This window comes from Paramisgurnus dabryanus, chromosome 13, assembly GCF_030506205.2.
Source record: "Paramisgurnus dabryanus chromosome 13, PD_genome_1.1, whole genome shotgun sequence".
NCBI lineage: Eukaryota > Metazoa > Chordata > Actinopteri > Cypriniformes > Cobitidae > Paramisgurnus > Paramisgurnus dabryanus.
This window is the reverse complement of record NC_133349.1, coordinates 5,808,733-5,821,906: the sequence shown is the minus strand read 5'-3', so window position 1 is coordinate 5,821,906 and position 13,174 is coordinate 5,808,733. Positions and strand designations below refer to the sequence as shown.

At 38.3% G+C, this 13,174-nt stretch overlaps 1 protein-coding gene across 9 annotated transcripts in view; it reads left to right on the top strand.

The window, feature by feature from the left end:
- syngap1b (synaptic Ras GTPase activating protein 1b) overlaps nt 1–13,174 on the top strand; it is a 165,770-nt gene that overhangs the window by 28,546 nt on the left and 124,050 nt on the right. The window lies entirely within an intron of this gene.

The following is a 13,174-nucleotide window of genomic DNA, read 5'->3' as shown; positions in this document are numbered from 1 at the left end:
CAGTGACGCCGTGTGGAGGACACGGTGAGGAGAAGCAGGTATATGTGGGTTTAGTAGCTAACAGAACAGGCCAGGACCAATCAGAGATTATGAACATACGAGACATCATAAATATGTAACTATATACCTTAAAAATATGCTTCTAGGCTGCAGTTGGGTTTAGAATGTGTACGTCTCCTGCTTTTCAGATGTTTCTTGTGCATGGACACCTTGGCATACATGTGTCTCATTAAGAGTTTCAGTAGAGAGTTCAAACTACGGTTGCACCGATATATTGGCCCATAATTGGTATTGTTTTTTTCCCACTATGAGACATTTACTGATTCTTGTTGAGAAACAGGCGATGGGCAAAAAAACTAAACAAGGAGTAGAAAGCAAATCTATTGTTATGTATTGGTTGACGTCATCATAAGTAGAAATGCACCAATTACAATTTCCTTGGCCGATTTAAAGTTTTTTCTTTTATTGAGATGTGACGACCTGTTTCCGGTTTTAAAGGGGCCATGAATTTGTCGATTTTATTGTTTTATACTGTTGTCTGAGGTCTACTTATGATCTTCGCGTGGTTTTTACATTCAAAAACATCAAAAGCAATATGTAATTGGCAGTAATAGGCCACATTGAAGACCTGGACGTAAACGCCCACTGCTATGATTGGACAGCTTCATTCACTGTCATTACATGTGGGGAAATGTTTTAAAAACATTAATGTATAAAAATAGCAGCCGAACACAAATATGTTTGAGCCACAAAAGATTCTGGGTGCTAAAGATGATACACGTAAATGACAATACGTATAGTAAAGTATAAACAAAACTTTAAACTCGACGTGACTAAATGACACAGTAAGTGCACATCGGAATCTAAACCGCGACTGATAAGTCATTATCATTAACTTTGTATATTTCTATTGTGTTTGTAAGGTTGCTCTTACATACACGTAACGTTACATACCACAGTTATATGATAAAAAAGCTTTGTTGAGTGTTGGACCTTTCAAACGCAACTCGCCTAAATTACCATATACAACACAGTAAGCGGGCATCAGAATCTAAATTGCGGCTGGTAAGTCCTTCCTTATCACTAACTTTGTATATTTCTATTTTTATATTACAGTCGTATTGTTAAGTGTTAACAATTAATTGTTTAATGTTTTTAGTAAATTAAAACAGTCAAACAGGTGTTTTAACATGGATGTTATAACAGGACATCTTTTACAAAGCAATAGTGAAACGCATTAACGTTATCTTAAAGCTCTACTGTGTACTTTTTTGAGTTAATTCTTAGCAAAAACCCATGTTTTCTTTCAAAAGTATGTGCTCGTTCATGTGTAATTACTTCCACCCCACTAATCAAAGTATTCTCGTAAGTGTAAAATCTGCTATTTAAAATACATACGGTCGAATCGCTCGACTGGCGCATCCATGTTGTGCCTCCATCTTTGAAATACATTCGCCGACGAGGGACATTCCTGAAATTCAAGCTCCGCCTTTCGCACTTTCAGACTACACTCATGTGGCCGCTAGCTGAAGCCTCCGGAGGTTGCATGTGTAGGCGGTAGGGATGGGTACCGTTAAGGTTTTAACGGTATTACTACTCTTACCGATACTGCTTAACGGTCCGGTACTTTAACGGTATTCTTATCGGTACTTTGGCCAATGTTAACATTTGATCATGAACCTATGTTCACATGATTAAGTTAATTATGTGTCTGCATTTCATCATTACAAATTAATTTCTGGATATCATTTCTAAATAATGTACATATATTTGTTAATGCACCAGAAAGCTGCAGAAAAAATACTCTAAATTTATTTAAAAGATATTTATATGTAGGCAATTTTTTAAACTAACTTGAAGTGCTGAGCATTTAGCCAAATAAATGTTTACATACTGATTTTTCTTTATTTAGGATTTTAAAACAAGTAGAAAATATGTTGAATGCATAACGTCATTTCTCCCAAAAGAAATCAACAGAATTTTAACGGAAGGTAAGCAAACCAATGAGGGAGATGGTACATTTATATTTAATGAGGTGAATAACGTTAATTCAACATGATTTTAGCATACATGCCTGACAGGCACGGTGGGCGCGTGCAGCAGGTGACGCAAATTATAGGTCCTCCGAGGATTAGACCGTCTCATTTCAGTTCTCTTCGCGGACTTCTGAGGCTGCCACCTTGAAAGACCAAGTGCTCGGTAAGGTTGCATGCTTAGAAGGTCGCAGCCCTTGAATTGGGACAGTTTCTGACTGCACGTAATGCACTTTTGAAAGATGCTTTGACAGATTGCTTGTGTTTCCGCCCTTACATGCAAACATCTTGTTGAACTTACCTGTATGACAACGAGCGTTGTCTGCATCAACTCTTGTGAAGTATAACCATACTTTTGAACGTTTTCCTCTATCCGCCATCGTCACTTTTTGAATTAAACGGGAGTTGTGTGCTGTTATACATTTGCGTGCGGCTGTGCGCCACGCTCGTTGTTGTGTATGTGTGTGTGACAGACAGCTTCCGCGGCGTGCATGAGAGATCTCTCTGATCTCACAGACAAACATCTTGATTTTATCGCAAATTAGAAATGTTTGGTTGGATAAAATGTGCACGAAAACATTATTAAGCAAGAATACATGTACATTTATTTTAATTTTTTTCTCCAGGACCGAAAGCAGAACCGATAGCGTCAGATCTTACTGATACTACGGTCTTTCATAATTAAGCCCCGGGGCCAGTTTAATACCGGGTTTCGGTACCCATCCCTAGTAGGCGGTATAAGTCATTAAGACAGTCTTATTTCGAATATTAACAATTATAAAGCTGACAAATATTCTTAGTTAATAGTAAATTGATGTAATATGCTTATGACTTGCGGATGTAATGCTCAGTTAATTTAAATAAACCAGGCTTGATGACGTATGCAGCCTGCGACCTGCGTAGCTGAATCCTTCGGATTTTACAACAGCCGCACACCATGATAAACCTGCAATCTAATGCTTTGATTTAAATGCCTGTTGAAGACATATTCTCGAGGACATTAAAACAAGTCGCCAAGGAAGCGAAATTGGGATTTTAAACGACAACGCGACAGGAAAAACAACAAGACCAAAGTCAATATTGGAGTAACGTTAGTTTTCCAAGATGGGGCTCAAGGGACACTGAAGTTGCTACTTTCTATTGTGTCTCCACAGGTAATTCAGCATATTCATTTACATCGATACAGTCTATGTTGTAAACTTGAAGTTTTATAGTTCCTTGGCTAACTATAGCATGGTTATGCAGTTAGTGTAAAATGCATGTGGTTTAATGTGTTTGAACAGCCACACGCCGTCTCTCCGCCCATTTATGTAATCTGAGGTACTGAGATAAATGTTTTTCATCTTTTCTGACCTCTAGCACAAACATACGGTGTACAGCGCTATTTTTAGCCTTTCATTGAAAAAAGCGTCTGATCTGCGCGTCTTTCGTTTCATTTTACAAGCGTGTGAAAGTTGCGCGATCTTTTTTCACCAATATCAGAGAAAGCCCTTACATATACACGGACATGTAATGTTTACTTAAAACATAAGCTTTGGACTCTGACATAATATTAGTTCGCGTCCATTTAAACCCATCATTACTCCCGCTCATGATTAAATGACAGGAGAGGGACTCGTCCACAGACCATACCCTCAGTAATCTGGAGGGAAGCGGTCAAAAATGGACCAAAAGAGATGGATTTAAACACCAAGTGTAAACGTGATGTGTGTCTCTCTCGTCCACTTGTGATCCGATCGATGAAAACACATCTTAATACCAAGTGTAACACCCCCTGGGATATTTTTCCTCGCGTCGGTGAAAAAGGAGTGTCTAAGCTACGTTTATGGATGTATGTGATTTTAAGCGGACATATCATGAAAATCAGACTTTTTCCATGTTAAACATAAATCTGTGTGCTGTGACAGATCACAGGCAAAGGACATTGCAAATTGTTCATATTTTTCATTGCTTTTGCTTTGTAGTTACTGGCAGCCATGTTAACCTTGGCATGACACGGCCACCGTACGAGTTAAAACGCGTTCCGAATGGGGGGGGCTAGAATGTAATATTCAGTTGGTTGTCATATAGAATTTCACCGCTAGATGGGAGTAGATCTTACACAGTGGAGCTTTAAATGAAGTAAAATGTTTTACTTACTGTGTATACTGCTGTGTCATTTTTGTCAGATCTAATATAAGTGGTGCTTTTAATCACAGTCTCTCTCCAATTCCAGCATCGTCTCGTGGCTTCTTTGAATGAATCCGTGGTACACGAAGTAAACAAACACTCCCCAAAATAAACTTTAACCACGCATTCCTAATGTTATGTTCCGAGCCTCCGAGTTGAGGTTATCCAGCGTCTGTGTTCTTCCCAGACGGTTCTTTCACAACCGAACACTCCGTTTCCATGGTTACTCATAACAGATCACCGCGTCAAAATAAAAGTCTATCAGGAAAAATTTATTTAAAAGTCATTTTGGTTACATTTGGCAATCTTTAAAGACATGTTTACTGATTGTTGAGACACTGCATGGTTTTCTTTGCCCCTGGCCCACACCTGCGTCACGCGAAGCTATGGGCGGGGCTACAAAAGTGGTTGTTGTATTTGGGTTTGGAGAGGTGTTTCAATTATACTCTGACATCATATTTCGGCACATTCCTGAAATAACCGTTTTCATGGACCCTGCCTTTAACGGGTCGGGAGTTGCTTCCACTGCGAGTGTGGCTGTGACGTTATTGCTTGCGCAGCTGGCAACAAAAGGCTGGCTCAGAATCGGAATGTCGTGAGACTGGCCGGCCAATTCCTGTCTATGGCCAGTCGATCGGTGCATCTTTAATTATAAGTAAAAATCAAATATCGGTTTAAGCTACGAAATTTTGTATCGGTTCAACCCAAATTCAAACTGTGCTTGTATCTGCAAGCAAAAGTGTGAGATTTCATCTTAAACATTTCTAAATATATTCTCCCAGGACCTTAATGATCTGAGCAACGATATCTACATAATTTTATAGCTCTGAACTCTGTTAATGGTCTCATTTGTGTCTATTTTTATTTATTTTAAAGTAATCGTAGGAGAAATGTCCGCTACGCAGTTGACAAGTGAACCATAACTGAGAACTCCATTCAGTCTCTTCAACCACTTCTCGGCTTTTTCCGCTGGGGAGTACTGCATAAGGATATTACTTAAATGCATCACAGCACCATATCAGTATGCAGTGGAAATACACAGGAGGATTAGCAAATTAAAATTTAAAATTTACAATTGGGAAAGAAGACCACAAATATCGATGTCAATGTTTGATAAAGTTGACCCTGAAATATAAACATTATTTATCTTCTGAGCTTTGTATGAGCAACCATAATTACTTGTAAATGACACATTTCTGACTTTTAAAGTGCATTATGACGTAAGGTCACTTGTCTGTTATGGTGCAGTATCAGCCTGGGGCATGTGGAGATGATGTGCTATTATTTTTAGCAGTGTTTTGAGCGAATAATCACTATCGCTCTTGTTGGGCTGTTTAATGACAATGCGAGTCTGACCCACGCGTGGTCTGTTCCTCTCGTGCATTGTACATATCGGCGGCCGGAGCCTGCGAAACATAGTGACACCCTCTCAGTAGCTTGCCAGCTAATGACACCCATCATTTGTGATGCAGAGCATGAGGAGACACCTACAACGTGTCTGTCTGTAGCCTGTGATGTCAGAGGGCACTTAGCATGCTAATTGGTGCATTCATTTGCTGATCTACTTCTTATGTGCTGAAACATTTGCATTTGAATGGCAGTTTTTAATCTGCCAATGCAAATTTAACAGAAACTATTTTCCTAATGACAGCTAATTAAATTTTATAAAACAGTTGGAGGTATACATTATATACTGGGATTATCAATATACCATATTTTTTTCGGACTATAAGCACTTTTTTCATAGTTTGGCTGGTCCTTGAACCTTTTGTAAAATCATTTTCTAAATAAATGTGATGTATAGTCCACTGTGACTTATATGTTTTTTCCTCTTCAAAACGCATTTTTGACTGATGCGACTTATACTCCAGAGAGACTTATTGTCCGGAAAATACGGTATGACTTTTCTTTAAAAGGTGCATGTCTTTAAGATATTTTATTTTGAAATTGTCATGTTATGATGTCACAACCAAGAGCAATTATGCAATCTAAACATTCACATGTCAATACATATTCAGTGTCTTGGACTGGCTTTGTAACAACAGTGTGAACTAACGGGTTGTTTACACCTCAATATTTTTTAACCAAAACGGGAACATTTAAATGCGGTTTGGCTGTTCGTTTACACCACAACGTCATTTTGGGGTCCTAAAAATGCAACTTTTTGAAACGGGTTTTAAAGTGCAAGTTTTTAAAAACCATGCCTTGACGCTCCTTGTAAACTACGACAATGCGAATCTGTGATAAGAGTGACATCATGCGCAAGTGAAAATGCAGTCTATAGGCTTATGCAAGTATAACCAAAGTAGGGATGCTTAACGATTAATCGTGATTAATCGTTAGCAGAATAAAAGTTTTTGTTTACATCATATATGTGTGTGAACTGTGTATAATAACTTTGTATAAATAAATGTACACACATGCATGTACATTCTTTTAGAAATGTTTACATGTGTATATTATGTATAATTTATATTATATATAAATTTAAATACTTAATATATACTATTGTTTTTCTTAAAATTATACATGAATGTGTTCATATTTATATATACATATTTATTATACACATTTTACTCACATATGTGATGTAAACAAAAACTTTTATTCTGCTAACGATTAATCGCGATTAATTGTTTAGCATCCCTAAACCTAAGCAACAATGGCAGGCCTACAGGACTATGTTTGTGCTGCTCAAGATACCACGTTTTTAAACCATTTTCCAACAAAGTTTACAAAATTTTGTCACTTTATAATCCAGAGTAACTTGTAGTACTAAACCTACCTCATTGTCCATTTAAACTAGGGTGACCATACGTGCCATTCTTCCCGGACACGTCGTGTCCAGGATTTCAGGGGAGGTAAGTCGTTTTTTCGACCGCATGTGTCATCAAGGTTCTAACATTTCAGTTAAAAACATAAGACATACAATTGTAGTTTCATTCTTACCTTTGCATGTAACGGTTGCTTTTCTGAAATAAAACCTGAAATTATAAACCTCAGTGACGGTTGACAAATGCGACTCCCAGAAGACGCACCCCGAAATCCTGGCCAGGACGCGTCAGGGAAGAATGGCACGTATGGTCACCCTATATAAACAAAACTGCTTTCATCATCTTGATTGTTTGTATTTATCGCTTTGTAGAAGAATGAATAAATACAGGGTGTTTAGCATGTTCATGACGGCTCTTCATGTCAAAATATGTCTTTGTTGCGTCAGTTTGAACCATGTGCATCACGTGTTTTGTCAACATACATGCCTGCTGCACACATGTCGAAAGAGTTTATGATAATAGAGACGCTCACGTTCACTAAATACTTGCAAAACGCTAACTTAACACTAAACTGATTACACATGAGATTAAGCGAGTATCTGGAAAACGTGAGTGTCTCTTTCATCATAAACCCTTTGAAGCTTATGCAGCACGCACGTATTTTGACATGACGCGTAATGCACATAGGTTCACATGACGCACCGAACACTATATTTTGACATGACGAGCCTAAATGCATGTTTTTACGAGCTTCGTCCTCGAAAAAGAAGCCACCGGCCACCCCTGTATGTACATTAATTTTTTTGCAATGGATAAACTTTCCATTTTTATTACGTTGTTGACATGTAACCATAGTCAAAGTCAATAGACACAGGTCAGCCAATCATCACAGAGATCATGAGAGGTTAATATAGTTTATATTTTTGCACTGTAGTTTTTTGACTAGCTAATTCAACAAATAGGGAGTAGGAACATGCATACTGGCACAGAATCCTGTTGGCAAAGGGGTCCCCCTTCCGACAGATAACAGGCCATAAAAACCACTGGGACTTTTCCTTGTGAGCATGTCGACTTGTTAAAACCAGTTTTGAGTACAAAGCTAATATTAAAACATTTCAAGAAATAAAAATGGTTTTGGTATAGCCAACCAGGCCCATTCAAGCCACAGATAGGCAATGTTCCCCCGGGTGTTCTCGAATGTTATAAAGATGTCCTTTTTGTCCCCGGTAGCCTTCTCGCCTGGGATCACTAAAAGCGCAATGGTACCATGTGCCGTCTAGGCATACAGTTTGTGTATTTCCTGCCCCAAACCATTGTATTTTTTATAGTCTGTAAAGTGAATTAGTAATTGTCATGAGCTGTGTCCTCCACCGAGAAAGAGATGCTGTTGATGTGCCGAGCGCTGGGCAGTTCCTCCAGCTCTGCGGGACTTCTCGTCAGGACGTGGCTGGATGTGACAGGCTATTTCCATGGCGGAAAAGATTTCAGCTGGCTGACTGTCAAGTGGAGAGCGCAGCGCGCAGTAGTGAGAGTGTTGGAAGGCACAGCAGCGGGGATGCGAAGCAGCACTGCATTTACTGTGTTTGTTTGGGTAAAAGGAGCGGCCTGGCCTGCTGTCAAGTTAAAGGAATAGTTTGCTGTGCAATCAAAATTCTGTCATTATCTTTTCAACCCCCGTGTTGTTTCAAAACCCTATACTGTTCCTTTCTGCGCAACACAAAAGTAGACATAAATGACAGCTTACTGGCTTGAAATAACATGCACTCTTAAGGGGGTTAATAGTATTTTATGCATTCTGACTTATTAACACAGTTGAAGAGTTGTATTCCTCATGCTAAACAAAGGCAAAGTATTTCTGGGCCGAAATGTATCGGCCATATGTCTGACTATCGTCGATAGATGATAGTATTGTCTATCGGCACAACCCTTCATTGAGTCCAATGTAAGTTAAATTGTCTGCTTTCACTCATCCAGGTAATCGTAAAGCATCTGATAGATTTCAAGCAAATACACTTTGTTTTCCATTTACTGCAAAACAATTCCATGACTGGCTTCATCCCTGAAGTAGGACCATCTCCAACAAATGAAAAGCCAAAAACTATGTAGGAAAAGTCGTTTAGTCTGTTATTAAATTCACCAAGCATAAGGCTGCTTAAGTCCGTCAGTCTGTTTTGTGACTGTTGTTCTCTGTCGTCTTTAACTTTTTGGAGGAAATCTGATAAATATGTGCGAGCCTGGACAGAACTCTCCTTCGCTGGGCCAGCATCCCTCGGATGCTGCCACCATCTGTCAGGACTGCTTCTGATTGGCTGGAGGGTCAGAGGTGGGGACTTGTGGAACGGGAGCAGGGACATCAGGGAAGATATCAGATCTGATCTGTAACTTCCAAAGTGAAAGAGTAGGAGAGTGAGAGATGGCCCTGTCATAACTTTTATAAAGAACTGGGATGAAGTGAAGTGTCAAAGGGCACCGTAATCCCTTTATTGCCCTGCCTTGGCTGACAGGGCCAGAGTCAAGCACATGACAGCTTTACGGCTCGATTTAAAACCTGATGAAACCTCAGGGCTGTACGGTGCTATCGATATCAAAGTCTACACATGAGTTATATGTTTAGAGTCAAAGGCGAAAGATGCCTTGGAGTCTCTAAGGTCTTATTCTGGGCCATTTTCTTGGATATAAATGTAGGTCAGTTGTATTGTGGCTTTTATGTCTGTCGTCGACAATAACAGTATTTATTATGTTTAGTGTATTTGAGGCCAAACACTTGTGGTTAGTTTGACAGCTACAGCTACTGTTTTTTTATTATTCTTTTGCTGGAAGTATATAGCAGTTCATATAATAATATGATAAAAGCTACAAAAGTTGGTATTTTGTTTTGGGATAATATTTAAATGACATAAATCCTGGAGAGCAGGTTATAAGACTTGTCCCTCTATTTGATCCAATCAAAGCAGACCTTTGCTTCACATATTTTCTTTGTGATAATAATCATTGGACAAAGATTCTGATCACAGTCTGCTGATTTCTGCAGCGTTTGCTGTACAACTGATGGTGGAGACTGCTGTGCTATGTTTGGAGTAATCAACCACCTACAGGCCTAGCAAAACCAAGAACATTTTAGCAACTTCATAGCAATGCCCCGCCAACCATCCATTTTAGCATCACGGAAGCAGTTTTGCATTGCAAGCACTTTTTTAAAGAATGAAAAAAAGAACTAGTTTTCAGTTGTTTCTAATATGGGCAAGTCATGTATTTTTATTATAAGAACTTTATAAACTTTATAAAAACCTTCTATTTCCTTTCCTCCCCTCTCCTGAAACTCTTTCCTTTCTTCAAACAATTTCCTCCCATATCCTCAAATTCTTTCCATGCATCCCCAGCAAGCAAAAACAGAGACAGTGAAATGATGGCTAACTACTGTATAGACCCAACATGGTCCAGCTATGAGTAACCCACTTCTAACCTAAATAACCTTGAATTTGGTTATATGCCGTTTTTGCCAAAATAATTCGGAGATGTACTATATTTCATTGTGTAAGCAAAGTCAACAGGTGTTCAAGGTGTTCGCTTTCATTTCATTTCATTTCTCATCTCAAACTCTTCTCTCATCTCCTCAAACCTTCTCTGTTCATCTTCTCAAAATATCTCAGGTCATCTCCTCAAGATCTGTCTGTTCATCTCCTCAAACTTGCTCTATTCATAACCTTAAAATTGCTCCATTCATCTCCTCAAACCTTCCTTAAACCTTTTTTCTATTCTTCTCCTCAATCTTTCTTCTTTTGTCTTCTCAGTCTCTCTCCTCTGTTCTCCTCAAAAATTCTGCTCTTATCTCCTCGATTTTCTCCTCATCTCCTGAAATCCTATATTCATCTCCTCAAACTCTTTTCTTGTTTATTTAAACTCTCATTTAATCTCCTCAAAATTCTACTCTTATCAAACTCTCTAATCTTTTCAAAACGTCTTCTTTTATCTCCTCAAACTCTCTCTATTCATCCACAGCAAGCAAAAAGACTAACTACTGTATAGATCCAATATAGTCCGGCTATGAGTAACTTCTAACCTAAATAACCTTGAATTTGGTTATATGCCGTTTTTGCCAAAATAACTCGGAGATGTACTATATTTCATCGTGTAAGCAAAGTCAACAGGTGTTCAAGGTGTTCGCTTTCATTTCATTTCATTTCTCATCTCAAACTCTTCTCTCATCTCCTCAAACCTTCTCTGTTCATCTTCTCAAAATATCTCAGGTCATCTCCTCAAGATCTGTCTGTTCATCTCCTCAAACTTGCTCTATTCATAACCTTAAAATTGCTCCATTCATCTCCTCAAACCTTCCTTAAACCTTTTTTCTATTCTTCTCCTCAATCTTTCTTCTTTTGTCTTCTCAGTCTCTCTCCTCTGTTCTCCTCAAAAATTCTGCTCTTATCTCCTCGATTTTCTCCTCATCTCCTGAAATCCTATATTCATCTCCTCAAACTCTTTTCTTGTTTATTTAAACTCTCATTTAATCTCCTCAAAATTCTACTCTTATCAAACTCTCTAATCTTTTCAAAACGTCTTCTTTTATCTCCTCAAACTCTCTCTATTCATCCACAGCAAGCAAAAAGACTAACTACTGTATAGATCCAATATAGTCCGGCTATGAGTAACTTCTAACCTAAATAACCTTGAATTTGGTTATATGCCGTTTTTGCCAAAATAACTTGGAGATGTACTATATTCCATCATGTAGGCAAAGTCAACAGGTGTTCAATGTGTTTGCTTTCATTTCTTTTACATTTTCTAAACAAATACGCATCGTCTATTCATGGGCTATGGTTAGACGTCTATTAGACTTTCACAGACAACCGAAATGTTGCCTTGTTTTAGCCTAAATGGATTGCTGGGACTCCTCAAACTCATTCTTTATCTCCTAAACTCTCCTTTAATCTCCTCAAACTTTCTACTCTCCTCTTCTCATCTCAAACTCTCCTCTCATCTCCTCAAACCTTCTCTGTTCATCTCCTCAAAATATCTCAGGTCATCTCTTCAAGATGTCCGTTCATCTCCTCAAACTTGCTCTATTCATAACCTTAAAATCGCTCCATTCATCTCCTCAAACTCACTCTATCATCACCTTAAACCTTTTCTTTATTCATCTCCTCAATCTTTCTCCTTTTCTCTCCTCAGTCTCTCCCCTCTGTTCTCCTAAAAAATTCTGCTCTTATCTCCTCAGATTTTCTCCTCATCTCCTGAAATCCTATATTCATCTCCTCAAACTATTTTCTTGTTTTCTTAAACTCTCATTTAATCTCCTCAAAATTCTACTCTTATCAAACTCTCTAAATCTTTTCAAAACGTCTTCTTTTATCTCCTCAAACTCTCTCTATTCATCCACAGCAAGCAAAAAGGCTTGAATTTGGTTATATGCCGTTTTTGCCAAAATAACTTGGAGATGTACTATATTCCATCATGTAGGCAAAGTCAACCGGTGTTCAAGTTGTTTGCTTTCATTTCTTTTACATGTTCTAAACATATACGCACGGTCTATTCATGGGCTATGGTTAGATGTCTATAAGACTTTCACTGACAGCCCAAAATTTATTGCTGGGACTCCTCAAACTAATTTCTCTTCTCCTAAACTCTCCTTTAATCTCCTCAAATTTTCTTCTCTTCTTTTCTCAAACTCTCCTCCCATTTTTTCAAACCTTCTCCATTCATCCCCTTAAACTCACTCTTTTATCACCTCAAACATTTTCTCTTTTAATCTCCTCAATCTTTCTCCTTTTCTCTCCTCTCCTCCATACTGCTCTCCTTAAACTTTCTGGATTTATCTCCTCAGATTTTCTCCCCTTCTCCTAAAATCCTCTGTTCATCTTCTCAAACTCCTTTCTCGTCTTCTTAAACTCTCATTTAATCTCCTCAAACTTTTCCTCTTTACTTCTCAAACTCTCTCATCTTTTCAAAATGTCTTCTCTTATCCCCTCAAACTCTCTCTATTCATCTCCTCAAAATCTCTCCACTTATTTGCTCAAAACCTCTCCACTCATCTCATCGAACTCATTCCATTCATCACCTCATTCATCACTTCTCTTTCTCAAATTCCTTAATCTCTCTATTTTTCTCTCCTCAAAATCTCTCCTGTCATCTCCTCAACCTATTTTCTCATCTCCTTAAAATATTTTTTAATTTCCTCAAACTTTCTCCTTTTCACTTCTC